Raw genomic sequence first — 15,452 nt, 5'->3', positions numbered from 1 at the left:
GATTGTCCTATTGTATCCATGGCAGGCACCATTCTGGACACAAGAACACAAACACGTGAAGCAGACATGTATCTTCTCTGACAGCACCATTTCTATCTCTTCTGGTGGAAAGTTTATCTGAAATTCTACCATTCCAGACTATACCATATTTGAGACTCTCTTTCCTTATCATTAAAGATGGCCTTGGATGGACTTCCCTGTGGCACAGTGGTTGGGAATCCGCCTGCCAATGCAGGGGACACGGGAAGATCCCACATGCCGTGGAGCAACGAAACCTGTGCACCACAACTACTGAGCCTGCGCCCTAGAGCTTGTGAGCCACAACTACCGAGCCCACGTGCCACAACTACGGAGCTCACGTGCCTAGAGTCCATGCTCTGCAACAAGAGAGGCCACCGCAATGAGAAGCCCATGCACTGCAACAAAGAGTAGCCCCTGCTCACCGCAGCTAGAGAAAGCCCGCGTGCAACAACGAAGACCCAACGCAGCCAAAAGTAAATAAATAAATTTACTAAAAAAAAAAAAAAAAGTGGCCTTGGAGATAGTTCATGGAAGTGTTTACATCAGTAGTAGATGACCTCTTAGCTTCCCACGAAAGAAGCCCGTGCTGATCCTCACTGTATCTTGGCACTGCCACCATCACCTTCTGGTTTAGGACTAGGGGAGCAAGTTTGGAGATGCAGAGCCCCTGTTTGCCTCTCTCTCGATGAGGAGGCCCTGGGTCTCCAGGACACCTGACTCAGTCTAACATTTGGATGACCTTCTCATCCCTTCCACCATTTGCTTCTCAGGGTAAGAACATCAGTCAGTAGGTGCCAGTTTCTGTTTCCATAGCCCTATGGCGTCCGTGTAATTCACAGGAAATGTCTTCAGTTTTGAAACGGCTCATCTGTGCTGTGTGCTCCCGGGAACTGCCAGGCTTCTTTAAGAGCTCTGTCTGTGTCCCTTACTGTCACTCCCATATCGTCTTACTGAGAGAGTTTGAAGGCTACAAGGTAATAACCCTATTTTTAAGAGAGTCTTGATTTCACTGTCTATGTACATGAAGTGCAAAATATTAACAGTTCACACATCTCATTTTCATCATTAAGTTTTTACTCATACTGTCTGGAGGGTCTTTGCTCCATTAATCCCTCCATCTTGCGTTCTTTTCCTCAGAACTCAGATGGGAAAGAGGTTTGCTGTCAGTGAAAGCTGTGTGGCTTGGGCTCTAACAGTCTTTGACAGGCAGCTGCATCCAAGGGATTAGAGATCATGATAGCTGAGCCTGTTCCTTGGCAGGGGGAAACACGAAGGTAGGTCTTGACAAGTCAGAGCATGTGTGGTCTCAATGATAGCAGCTCTCCTGCTGCGCTCGCCTGGCAAATTAGACTGCGTCCTCTGAAAATTGTTCGGAAGAGTGGGTCTTATGTTTTATGCTTCAACAGATCAGTACGATTCAACAGAAATAACTTCGTTCAAAACAAACATTTTTTTGGAGTGCTTCTAAAGCTATGCTTGCAGGAAGGAAATCCAAAAAAGAGGGGATATATGTATAGGTATGGCTGATTCACTTTGCTGTACAGCAGAAACTGACACAGCAGTGTAAAGCAACTCTATTCCAATTTTAAAAAAATTAAAAATAAATAAAACTATGCTTGTAAACTGATTTCAAAGTACATTTTCCTTTATAAAATCAATGTCGTTGGACACACATTTTACCCTTTATAATATCTGCCCCCGTGTATAACTTTTAACTCACTTTCATGTTTGAATCCTCTCTCTTAGGGTTTTGAAATTCAGTCCTCAGATGAAATCTCAAGGGGACGTGTGACAGGGTGGAAAGAGTAAGAAGTTGAGTCAGATGGACCCTGGCTATAGCATTTGTAAGTATTTTCATCTACTCTCTCTTTGTTTCCACATCTGTGAAATGGCAAGAATGATGGCTGTCTCACCTATTGTTACAAAGCTCTTGTAAATAATACTGGGTAATGTGTATGAATAATATGAACCAGCATACGAGGTAGGGCCTGTTACCATTGTACAAAAAAGGGAGCTAAGACTTGAAGTACTTAGCTGACCTGCCCAAGGTCACTCACAATATACAAGACTGAGTTCATACACTACTGCAGACTCATTTGGCTCCCCCTGACCCTACCTCCTGACCTTGGCCTCTTGCTCAGTGGAGCTCACCTCATCTCCTAATGCCCCAGGTGACTCAGACTCCCTGGGAGTGAAAGCATGGCATTGGCCTGAGGTCCCTCATGCCCACTCAGAAAGCAGCAGCTTCAGCACCCAGGTCCATAGTGACCTACTGACTGGCTCCTCGCACAGCTTCCAGATTAGATGAAGTGCTGCTTTCCCAGCACAACCCAGAAGTGTGGAGTAATTAGCACCCTGTGGGGCACCCTTGGAGATGAGAAGAAGCCAGCAAACAAGTGTATCTTCCTTCCTGCCCTTGATGGGCTGTTCCCACAGCACTACCCCGTGGCACCTCCAGAGATGTCCTGTGTGACCAGTGTGTTTTCCTGTGAGGCTGTGACCAGCTCTGTAACTCACCACATGTATTTGCTTCTGCTCCCTTTTTTCCGTCATTCTTTGCTGCCCTTAGATTGCACCTCCCAATAAAGCAGCTGACGTGATCACACTCCAGACCTGTACTATCCAATTCAGTAGTCACTAGCCCCATTTGGCTATCAAAAATAAAATTAATTAATTACAATTAAATAAAATCTAAAATTCATTTTCTCAGTCACACTAGCCACATTTTTTTTAATGCTTATTTATTTATTTGGCTGTGCCGGGTCTTAGTTGCGGCATATGGGATCTTCTTTGCCACAGGCAGGATATTAGTTCCCTGACCAGGGGTTGAAGCTGGGCTCCCTGCATTGGGAGCATGGAGTCTTAGCCACTGGACCACCAGGGAAGTCCTCACACTAGCCACATTTTAAGTGCTTAATAGCCACATGTGGCGAGTGGCTACAGAACTGGACAGCACAGATATAGATCATGTCCATCATCACAGAAAGTTCCACTGGACAGGGCTATTCTAAACCTTATCATGACCAGTATTTCACAAAAGAGTTTTATTTTAAGCTGTTCCCTTCTCTGACAGACACCTTCTGTCTTCCCAGCTTGCCTTAGTATTCCCACTTAAATACTCTGTAACCCCCATTGGACCTGTAGTTATAAGATCCTGCATCTTTCTCACTGCTGTCCCCCTCTTCCCATGTCCTCATCACTCCCCCTACCCAGCTTAAATGTTATCTTTCACTTCATTTTTTTTGGACTATTTATTTATTTATTTGGCTGTTGCGGCATACGGGATCTTCTTTGCCACAGGCAGGATCTAGTTCCCTGACCAGGGATTGAACCTGGGTCCCCTGCATTGGGAGCGCGGAGTCTTAACCACTGGATCACCAGGGAAGTCCCTCACTTCATTCTTAATTCCTTTGTGTCTCCCTTTACTATACTCACCCGACGTGCAGGATATCTTCCGTTTGCCTCTCTAGATCCACCGTCCACCCTGCTTTGTGCCCTGGGAGGGTGACCTATATGGTCTACAATCACCAATGAACCCCCTGTTCTCTGGATTCCATTTAGGTTCAGCCCATGACAAACCAAGGAACTCAGAGAGAGGAAGAAGAGGGAGGTTAGGATATTTATTCCTCCAGCCCCCTTCTAAGAACTCAGCTGCATCCCTCAATGGAAGGACTCAGCTCCTAAAAGGCCATCAACTATTATGTACTGAAAAACAAAACAAAACTCCTGGATAACTAGGCCCTGACAGACACCTGTGACCCAAACTGCCCATAATGAACTCAGTGGTATGTGTTCTACCAAAACATCAAAATTTGGACGTGCACAGCAGATTTCTTATAAAATAGAAGTGGTATGCCTGGTCTCATAAGCAGGTCAGGAAGACACAAGGAAACTGCATAAGCAGGTGGCAGGCCTCCCCCCAGCTCCTTCTGCTTTGTCACCTCTTTCTCAGTCCACACCAGTGCCTTGCAAGGAGTTCCATACCGCCAGTTAACAGAAAAGGGAAAAACATAGGCCATATTTATTGATGGACCTGCCTGTTGTGCCATTACCCGCCAGCAGTGAGGGCCACTGCACTAGCAGTCTGCCGCAGGGAACTCTGCTCAATGTATAGATATACTCAGTTGAGTGTGTATGTATGTGTATATATATATATATATATATATAGAGAGAGAGAGAGAGAGAGAGAGAGAGAGAGAGAGGGAGAGTATGGTTCAATATATATAGTGAGAGTACGTGTATATATTCCATTTCAGATTCTTTTCCCTTATAGATTATTACAAAATACTGAGTATAGTTCCCTGTGCTGTACAGTAGGTTCTTGTTGGACCTACAGTGCGGTACACCTGAAACTAACACGATATTGTAAATCAACTCTACTTCAATAAAGAAAAAAGAAGAGGTAGCCTGAGGTACAAAACTATAGTGACACACGGACAGTGACTCAGTTGGTCAGGAGCTTGGAAAGATAAATCTTGGAAAATCAGCGGCAAGAGCTCAGCGCTTCTGCCAACTCCACCAGCTTTTGTTCTCTCGAACACCTTATTCACCACCATCGTATCCCACACAGCGTTGCCTGAGACGAGGGGATGCATTTTACGGCAGTAAGTTGAGCACTGCCCTCAGCACCTGTGGACTTCGCTGACCTTACCACGTGCTCCATCACACAGGAGTAACTTGCTTGACAGAACAGTGGAGTGGCTTGCTGATGGCTCAGTCCAGACACCAGCTGAGAGACACCACCCTGTGAGGTTGAGCTGCCGATTTATAAATCGAGGTATGCTTTTAACCGGTGGTCAATTTCTGGTGCCTTCTTTTTCCTAGCCAGAATGCATGGGCACCAAGGGTCAAAGGTGAGAGTGCTTCTTCTCCCTATCACACCGTACACTTGAAGAATTTTTGCTTTCCGTCTCTGTGACCTTAGCGTCCCTTAGAGATCCTAGTGCCCAAGGGAGGAATGCAGAGAATGAGGCTACTGTGCTGGCTGGGTCATTGATCCTGATTACCAGGGAGAAATTGGGTTGCTGCTACACAAGAAAGGCAGAGAACTATGTTTGGAGCCCAGAGGATTCACTGGAGACCTCGTAGTACTCAATTGGCCAACTCTCCCAGTCAATGGGAAACTGTAGCAGTACAATAAAGCAAAACCACTAGGAACTGAAACCCCACGGGAAAGAAGGTTTGAGTCACCCTACTGGGTAAAGGATCCCATCCAGCTGACATGGTATCAGAGGATAAGAAAAACATGAAGCTAATCTGGAAGAATGCAGCTATAATTACCACCTGCTTAGACCTCATGACCAGTCACAGAAGCAGGGATGGTCATAGCTATGTTTTACATATCAATTAATTATTTTTCCACATCCCTTTCCCCCTTGTCCTAGCCACCTGATATGAAATATGCTAGAGTCAGGACTTCCCTGGTGGTCCAGTGGTTAAGACTCCACCTTTCCACGGCCAGGGGCATGGGTTCGACCCCTGGTCTGGGAATTAAGATCTCGCATGTCTCACAACATGGCCAAAAAATAAAATAAAAAGCTCTAGTATTGGCTAATATTTTAGATTCAGTTGGGACTATGACTGAATAAACATTTCCCTATGGTAATATGGAAGCTGAAGGACTTTGAATATCTCCCATGATGGGGAGACAAAATTTCACCTGCACAGAGATCAAGAGTTGATGCTGCAGGGCACAGGGGGTGAACCCTACTGAATAGCTTTTGTTCGCCTCTCCAGATCCAGTCTCCATTCTTCTCTCCCCTGATCTGTGCCCTGAGAGGCTGACCTTTATGGATAACATCAAAGCTTCCCTTGCCCTCTGCTTCCAATTAGGTTCAATTTATGGGGAGCACCTACAAGGAGATCAGAGGTAGAGAGAAGAGTGAGGTTGAAATGTTTATCCCCAGGCTCCCTCTCTGGGGGCATTGCTGCCTGGTGGCCATTTTAGTTATGTCACAAACCTTAGTGACTTAGAACAACCACCATTTTATTATTTTCCTTGGTTCTGTGAGTTGACTAAAGCTCAGCTGAATGGCTCTTCTGCTGGTCTTATGAACAGTCTCTCATAAAGCTGCAGTCACCTGCCAGCGGGGGCTGGAATGTCCAAGATGTCCTGACTCTCATGTCTGGCCCCTGGGTGAAGGCAGAGGAAGACTGGGCTCAGCTGAAGTTCTGAGATGAGACTTCTCTCACCCCCCAAGTAGTCCTAGAGCCTCGCCCTCTCCGTGTGGCCCCTCCACAGGGTCTTCCTACGTGGTCCCGCCAGAAGAGTAGCTGGACCTGGTGGCTCGAGGGATCCCCAAATTGCAAAAGCAGAGGCTGCCAGACCTTCTTAAGGTTCAAAGCTTGGAGCTGGCACAGGATCACTTCCATCATCTTTTATGTAGTCCCTTTATTAAGGATGGCAAGATGTGTATCCAGTTCTTGCCAAAGAAATGTGAATGTAAGTGATGTGTGTTACTTCTGGATGGAGATATTTAATAGCTGGTGTGCTGTCTCCCTGTACTATATTCCCTGCCGTGGTGACCTTGGGAGCCCCAGATTGAGAAGGCAGGCATTTCTGCAGAGAATAAAGCTGGATTCTTGAGTCGCCAGATGGAGAAGAGCTTTCGTCTAACATATGCCAAGTCACTGAGATTTAGGGTTTGTTACTGCATCATATCCTATCCTATCCTGACCAATACAATTATGTACCCTTTGATTTGTGTTGGAAAGGAGAACTGAACAATAGCTGATTCCTGAAATATCCTTTTCAAGTCACATCACCCACATGTCAGATGCTTAATGAAAAGTTGATTTTCAACCAGCAAACAAAATATACAAAAGTAACTTAGGGCTATGAGGAAAGTAATAAGTGGTTAAGTGCAAGACATCTTCCACATTTTGGAGATGTATCATGTGGATGTTTTAAGAGCAAATGTCAGAAAGTCTAAATCAAATGGGCTTAAAAGTAAGAAAATGCATTATCTTGCACTACGAAAGTTTTCAACTAAGATGAGGAGTGCTTCAGCATTGGTCAATTGAACAGTTCAATGTGCCGTCAAGGACCTGGATTCTTTTCATATTTCTCTTCTGAAATCCTTGGAGTTGGCTTTATTCTCAAGCTCGTAATAAGATAGCAGCAGCAATTCCAGTATCGACGTTCCCACAGGGAAATAAGAGGAAAAAGGATGACTTCTCTCTTAGGAATGAGGGAAGTTTTCCCAGAAGCCTCCTAATAGACTTCCCCTCATGTCTCCCTGGCTGGAATTCAGTCATGGGATCACTCATAACTGATCGTTGACAAGGGGTAGTGGAATTATCCATGGAAGAATCAGGCTTACTCTTAGAACTGGGGGTACTGTGACTATAAAGAGGATGGGTATTCTTATAAACAAAATCTGGGTGGAGTTAGGAAGGAAAAACTGTGGCTGAAGCCTGAAGAGAAACTGACAGCGTGGCCCACAGTAGGGAATAATGAAGTGAGGCTCACTCGTGGCCCCCTCTAAGATATGCTTTATTAATAATTAAGAGCCATGTGTAGAACGGATGCAAAGAAAACAAATACTTAAAGAATTCCTTTTCATGTCACTTCCCCCTTTATGGTACTCAATTGTATTTAATTTATTTTTCACACACACACACATACACACACACACTGTATTTTATTTTTACAAGAGCTTAATAAACTGACACCAAGCATTGTAAATGGATGACCACAACAAAAGCAACAATGATTGCAATTACCAAACACGAAACACAATCACACTATGTCATAATATTGACATTCAGTCCAGTAATCCTCCACTGTAACAGCTCCGTTACTTTGCAGTGAAAATTGATTTGTATGTTTTTTGCCTCTGAGTCCTTGTGGGATTTTTTTTTTATTCAAACAGAAAGTCACAAAAATTATAATCATCCTCATCAGTTCACTCAGTCCCGTGTAATTAATTTTTTTTCATCTTGACCTTTTGTTAGCACTTTTATGAATTCATCAGTTTTCCATTAGATTTCTGAAAATGCTTATTTATTCAGTTCAGCAGTACAGTCAGTTACCAGAAACCTGTACTTGCCAGAGTCTTTTCCATGAATTCCTTGAAGATGAAACGCTTTTGTGTTTTTTTTGGTTTTTTTTTTTGCAGTACGCGGGCCCCTCCCTGTTGTGGCGTCTCCCGTTGCGGAGCACAGGCTCTGGACGCGCAGGCTCCGGATGCGCAGGCTCAGCGGCCATGGCTCACGGGCCCAGCCGCTCCGCGGCATGTGGGATCTTCCCGGACTGGGGCACGAACCCGTGTCGCCTGCATGGGCAGGTGGACTCTCAACCACTGCGCCACCAGGGAAGCCCGATGAAACCCTTTTATAGGAACATTTTTGAAAAAGCATCAGAATACACCCAGAACTGTCTGTAATGACAAAAGACTTAAAAATGACCATGGTTAAAGATTTGATGAAAGTTCAAAATAATGCAATTGACAAGGAAATTTAGTTATTTCTGAGATAATACATTTTAAAGTAATAACTTGAATTATGACTTATAACATTATACCAGAACATATAAGAGTTTTAGAAATTTCACGTAATGTCTGAAACATTTATATTAACATACAAATAACCCAAAGAAAAATTAGTATTAGATTTTTTTTGTTTGTTTTTTTATACTGCAGGTTCTTATTAGTCATCAATTTTATACACATCAGTGTATACATGTCAATCCCAATTCCCCAATTCAGCACACCACCATCCCCACCCCACCACGGTTTTCCCCCCTTGGTGTCCATACGTTTCTTCTCTACATCTGTGTCTCAACTTGTGCCCTGCAAACCGGTTCATCTGTACCATTTTTCTAGGTTCCACATACATGCGTTAATATATGATATTTGTTTTTCTCTTTCTAACTTACTTCACTCTGTATGACAGTCTTTAGATCCATCCACATCTCAACAAATGACTCAATTTCATTCCTTTTTATGGCTGAGTAATATTCCATTGTATATATGTACCACAAATTCTTTATCCATTCATCTGTCGATGGGCATTTATGTTGCTTCCATGACCTGGCTATTGTAAAAAGTGCTGCAATGAACATTGGGGTGCATGTGTCTTTTTGAATTATGGTCTTCTCTGGGTATATGCCCAGTAGTGGGATTGCTGGATCATATTGTAATTCTATTTTTAGTTTTTTAAGGAACCTCCATACTGTTCTCCATAGTGGCTGTATCAATTTACATTCCCACCAATAGTGCAAAGGGTTCCCTTTTCTCCACACCCTCTCCAGCATTTGTTGTTTGTAGATTTTCTGATGATGCCCATTCTAACTGGTGTGAGGTGATACCTCATTGTAGTTTTGATTTGCGTTTCTCTAATAATTAGTAGTGTTGAGCAGCTTTTCATGTGCTTCTTGGCCATCTGTATGTCTTCTTTGGAGAAATGTCTATTTAGGTCTTCTGCCCATTTTTGGATTGGGTTGTTTGTCTTTTTTAATATTGAGCTGCATGAGCTGTTTATATATTTTGGAGATTAATCCTTTGTCCGTTGAATTGTTTGCAAATATTGTCTCCCATTCTGAGGGTTGTCTTTTCGTTTTGTTTATGGTTTCCTTTGCTGTGCAAAAGCTTTGAAGTTTCATTAGGTCCCATTTGTTTATTTTTGTTTTTATTTCCATTACTCTAGGAGGTGGATCAAAAAAGATCTTGCTGTGATTTATGTCAAAGAGTGTTCTTCCTATGTTTTCCTCTAAGACTTTTATAGTGTCCAATCTTACATTTAGGTCTCGAATCCATTTTGAGTTTATTTTGGTGTGTGGTGTTACGGAGTGTTCTAATTTCATTCTTTTACATGTGGCTGTCCAGTTTTCCCAGCACCACTTATTGAAGAGACTGTCTTTTCTCCATTGTATATCTTTGCCTCCTTTGTCATGGATTAGTTGACCATAGGTGCGTGGGTTTAGCTCTGGGCTTTCTATCCTGTTCCATTGATCTATATTTCTGATTTTGTGCCAGTACCATATTGTCTTGATTACTGTAGATTTGTAGTGTAGTCTGAAGTCTGGGAGTCTGATTCCTCCAGCTCCGTTTTTTTCCCTCAAGACTGCTTTGGCTATTCGGGGTCTTTTGTTTCTCCATACAAATTTTAAGACTTTTTGTTCTAGTTCTGTAAAAAATGCCATTGGTAATTTGATAGGGATTGCATTGAATCTGTAGATTGCTTTGGGTAGTAGAGTCATTTTAACAATACTGATTCTTACAATCCAAGAACATGGTATATCTCTCCACCTGTTGGTATCATCTTTAATTTCTTTCATCAGTGTCTTATAGTTTTCTGCATACAGGTCTTTTGTCTCCCTAGGTAGGTTTATTCCTAGGTATTTTATTCTTTTTGTTGCAATGGTAAATGGCACTGTTTCCTTAATTTCTCTTTCAGATTTTTCATCATTAGTGTATAGGAATACAAGAGATTTCTGTGCATTAATTTTTGTATCCTGCAACTTTGCCAAATTCATTGATTAGGTCTAGTAGTTTTCTGGTGGCATTTTTAGGATCCTCTATATATAGTATCATGTCATCTGCAAACAGGGACAGTTTTACTTCTTCTTTTCCAATTTGTATTCCTTTTATTTCTTTTTCTTCTCTGATTGCCGTGGCTAGGACTTCCAAAACTATGTTGAATAATAGTGGTGAGAGTGGACATCCTTGTCTCATTCCTGATCTTACAGGAAATGCTTTCAGTTTTTCACCATTGAGAATGATGTTTGCTGTGGGTTTGTCGTATATGGCCTTTATTATGTTGAGGTAGGTTCCCTCTATGCCCACTTCCTGGAGAGTTTCTATCATAAATGGGTGTTGAATTTTGTCAGAAGCTTTTTCTGCATCTATTGAGATGATCATATGGTTTTTCTCCTTCAGTTTGTTAATATAGTGTATCACATTGATTGATCTGCATATATTGAAGAATCCTTGCATCCCTGGGATAAAGCCCACTTGATCGTGGTGTATGACCCTTTTAATGTGCTGTTGGATTCTGTTTGCTAGTATTTTGTTGAGGACTTTTGCATCTATATTCATCAGTGATATTGGTCTTTACTTCTCTTTTTTTGTAGTATCTTTGTCTGGTTTTGGTATCAGGGTGATGGTGGCCTCATAGAATGAGTGGGAGTGTTCCTTCCTCTGCAATTTTTTGGAAGAGTTTGAGAAGGATGGGTGTTAGCTCTTCTCTGAATGTTTGAAAGAATTCACCTGTGAAGCCATCTGGTCCTGGTTTGTTGGAAGATTTTTAATCACAGTTTCAATTTCATTACTTGTGATTGGTCTGTTCATATTTTCTGTTTCTTCCTGGTTCAGTCTTGGAAGGTTATACCTTTCTAAGAATTTGCCCATTTCTTCCAGGTTGTCCTTTTTATTGGCATAGAGCTGCTTGTAGTAGTCTCTTAGGATGCTTTGTATTTCTGCAGTGTCTGTTGTAACTTCTCCTTTTTCATTTCTAATTTTATTGATTTGAGTCCTCTCCCTCTTTCTCTTGATGAGTCTGGCTAATCAATTTTGTTTATCTTCTCAAAGAAACAGCTTTTAGTTTTATTGATCTTTGCTATTGTTTTCTTTGTTTCTATTTCATTTATTTCTGCTCTGATCTTTATGATTTCTTTCCTTCTGCTAACTTTGGGTTTTGTTTGTTTTTCTTTCTCTAGTTCCTTTAGGTGTAAGGTTAGATTGTTTACTTGAGATTTTTCTTGTTTCTTGAGGTAGGCTTGTATAGCTATAAACTTCCTTCTTAGAACTGCTTTTGCTGCATCCCATAGGTTTTGGATCGTTGTGTTTTCATTGTCATTTGTCTCTAGGTATTTTTTGATTTCTTCTTTGATTTCTTCAGTGATCTCTTGGTTATTTAGTAACGTATTGTTTAGCCTTCATGTGTTTGTGTTTTTTACGGTTTTTTCCCTGTAATTCATTTCTAACCTCATAGCGTTGTGGTCAGAAAAGATGCTTGATATGATTTCAATTTTCTTAAGTTTACTGAGGCTTGATTTGTGACCCAAGATTTGGGAGAATATTCCGGGCACACTTGAGAAGAAAGTTTAATCTGCTGTTTTTGGATGGAATGTCCTATAAATATCAATTAAATCTATCTGGTCTATTGTGTCATTTAAAGTTTCTGTTTCCTTATTTATTTTCATTTTGGATGATCTGTCCATTGGTGAAAGTGAGGTGCTAAAGTCCCCCACTATTATTGTGTTACTGTCCATTTCCTCTTTCATAGCTGTTAGCAGTTGCCTTATGTATTGAGGTGCTCCTATGTTGGGTGCATATTTATAATTCTTATATCTTCTTCTTGGATTGATCCCTTGATCATTTTGTAGTGTCCTTCCTTGTCTCTTGTAACATTCTTTATTTTAAAGTCAATTTTATCTGATATGAGTATAGCTACTCCAGCTTTCTTTTGATTTCCATTTGCATGGGATATCTTTTTCCATCCCCTCACTTTCAGTCTGTATGTGTTCCTAGGTCTGAAGTGGGTCTCTTGTAGACAGCATATATATGGGTCCTGTTTTTGTATCCATTGAGCAAGCCTGTGTCTTTTGGTTGGAGCATTTAATCCACTCACGTTTAAGGTAATTATTGATATGTATGTTCCTATGACCATTTTCTTAATTGTTTTGGGTTTGTTTTTGTAGGTCCCTTTCTTCTCTTGTATTTCCCACTTAGAGAAGTTCCTTTAGCATTTGTTGTAGAGCTGGTTTGGTGGTGCTGAATTCTCTTAGCTTTTGCTTGTCTGTAAAGCTTTTGATTTCTCCATCGAATCTGAATGAGATGCTTGCTGGATAGAATAATCTTGGTTGTAGGTTCTTCCCTTTCATCACTTTAAGTATATCATGCCACTCCCTTCTGACTTGTAGAGTTTCTGCTGAGAAATCAGCTGTTAACCTTATGGGAGTTCCCTTGTATATTATTTGTCATTTTTCCCTTGCTGCTTTCAATAATTTTTCTTTGTCTTTAATTTTTGCCAATTTGATTACTATGTGTCTCAGCATGTTTCTCCTTGGGTTTATCCTGTATGGGACTCACTGTGCTTCCTGGAGTTGGGTGGCTGTTTCCTTTCCCATGTTAGGGAAGTTTTCGAATATAATCTCTTCAAATATTTTCTCTGGTCCTTTCTCTCTCTCTTCTCCTTCTAGGACCCCTGTAATGCGAATGTTGTTGTGTTTAACGTTGTCCCAGAGGTTTTCTTAGGCTGTCTTCATTTCTTTTCATTCTTTTTTCTTTATTCTGTTCCACGCAGTGAATTCCACCATTCTGTCTTCCAGGTCGCTTATCCATTCTTCTGCCTCAGTTATTCTGCTATTGATTCCTTCTAGTGTAGTTTTCATTTCAGTTATTGTATTGTTCATCTCTGTTTGTTTGTCTTTAATTCTCCTAGGTCTTTGTTAAACATTTCTTGCATCTTCTTCTTTGCCTGCATTCTTTTTCCGAGGTCCTGGATCATCTTCACTGTGATTAATCTGGATTCTTTTTCTGGAAGGTTGCCTATCTCTACTTCATTTAGTTGTTTTTCTGGGGTTTTATCTTGTTCCTTCTTCTGGTACATAGCCCTCTGCCTTTTCATCTTGTCTATCTTTCTGTGAATGTGGTTTTTGTTCCACAGGCTGCAGGATTGTAGTTCTTCTTGCTTCTGCTGTCTGCCCTCTGGTGGATGAGGCTATCTAAGAGGCTTGATGGGAGGGACTGGTGGTGGGTAGAGCTGGCTGTTGCTCTGGTGGGCAGAGCTCAGTAAAACTTTAATTCACTTGACTTCGGATGGGTGGGGCTGGGTTCCCTCCCTGTTGGTTGTTTGGCCTGAGGCAACCCAACACTGGAGCCTACCTGGGCTCTTTGCTGGGGCTAATGGCAGACTCTTGGAAGGCTCACACCAAGTACTTCCCAGAACTTCTGCTTCCAGTGTCCTTGTCCCCACGGTGAGCCACAGCCACCCCCCACCTCTGCTGGAGATCCTCCAACACTAGCAGGTAGGCCTGGTTCAGTCTCCCCTGGGGTCACTGCTCTTTCCTCTGGGTCCCGATGCGCACACTACTTTGTGTGTGCCCTCCAAGAGTAGAGTCTCTGTTTCTCACAGTCCTGTCAAAGTCCTGCAATCAGTTCCCACTAGGCTTCAAAGTCTGATTCTCTAGGAATTCCTCCTCCCATTGCCGGACCCCCAGGTTGGGAAGCCTGACGTGGGGCTCAGAACCTTCACTCCAGTAGATGGACTTCTGTGGTATAAGTGTTCTCCAGTCTGTGAGTCACCCACCCAGCAGTTATGAGATTTGATTTTACTGTGATTGCGCCCCTCCTACCATCTCCTTGTGGCTTACCCTTTGTCTTTGGATGTGGGATATCTTTTCTGGTGAGTTCCAGTGTCTTTCGGTCGATGATTATCCAGCAGCTGGTTGTGATTCTGGTGTTCTCGCAAGAGGGAGTGGGAGCACGTCCTTCTACTCCGCCATCTTGGTTCCTCCTTGGTGCTCAATTTTAGATCACCCAAAGCTTATATAATACGCTATTCACAGACTAAAAAAGGGATTAGAAAGTTGAGGATTATATGTAGTTATTTTAGGAATGATAGTGGGAATTGAAGATCTACATCAGGTAACATGTTTTGGTTCCAAATTATAGAAACAAGACTTAAACTGGCTTAACAGGAAGGAAGTTTATTATCTAACATAGCAATTAACAGTATACCCTCAGGGACTTCCCTTGTGGCACAGTGGTTAAGAATCCACCTGCCAATGCAGGGAACACTGGTTTGAGCCCTGGCCCGGGAAGATCCCACGTGCCATGGAGTAACTAAGCCCGTGAGCCACAACTACTGAGCCCACGTGCCACAACTACTGAAGCCCGCGCACCTAGAGCCCGTGCTCCGCAAGAAGAGAAGCCACTGCAATGAGAAGCCCGCGCACCACGATGAAGAGTAGCCCCCACTCGCCGCAGCTAGAGAAAGCCTGCGCATAGCAACGAAGACTCAATGCAGCCAAAAATAAATAAAGAAAGAAAGAAATAAAAATTTAAAAAACCAATATACCCTCATTTGGTAATAAGAATCAGGGTTGGTTAATTCATTTGTTCAGTGATACCTTCATTCCAGGTTTTTCCCATCTTTCTGTCATCCTTGATACTGGCTTCGTTTTCAGGCTTGTGGCAAGATATTTTTAGCACTTGTATACATCAAATTCTGAAATGACAATGTCCAGATGATAAAGGGAGGAGACATCTGTTCTCATGGCTTTTCTTTAGGATGGTGGACAATGTCTCAGAGCTATCTTCCATCCAGCAGGATTCTCCTCACATCTCACTGGCCAGGTTTTGGCCGCAAACCATTTATGAACCCACTGGCATGGAGTATAGAATGTCCATGATTGGCTTGTGTTAATTATCTGGAGTCAAATGGATGTTTGGGAGTCATTTTTTTTTTTTTTTTTTTTTTTTTTT

General features: G+C 42.2%; 1 long non-coding RNA gene across 11 annotated transcripts in view; it reads left to right on the top strand.

Annotated features, from left to right (window-relative positions):
- Positions 1-15,452, top strand: part of LOC113629504 (uncharacterized) — a 73,271-nt gene that overhangs the window by 18,802 nt on the left and 39,017 nt on the right. For 5 of the 11 annotated variants that reach the window (XR_003436571.1, XR_003436574.1, XR_003436573.1 and 2 more), the window contains exons 2-4: positions 1,768-1,865; positions 3,583-3,806; positions 4,592-4,798. This is a non-coding gene — a long non-coding RNA (uncharacterized LOC113629504). The other 6 variants (XR_003436575.1, XR_003436576.1, XR_003436570.1 and 3 more) reach the window with 5 other exon arrangements.

Source organism: Aethalodelphis obliquidens, unplaced genomic scaffold, assembly GCF_003676395.1.
Source record: "Aethalodelphis obliquidens isolate GAN/ISIS:26980383/991018 unplaced genomic scaffold, ASM367639v1 scaffold27, whole genome shotgun sequence".
Taxonomy (NCBI): Eukaryota; Metazoa; Chordata; class Mammalia; order Artiodactyla; family Delphinidae; genus Aethalodelphis; species Aethalodelphis obliquidens.
The sequence above is the reverse complement of the archived record's forward strand: the minus strand, read 5'-3'. Positions and strand labels throughout refer to the sequence as shown.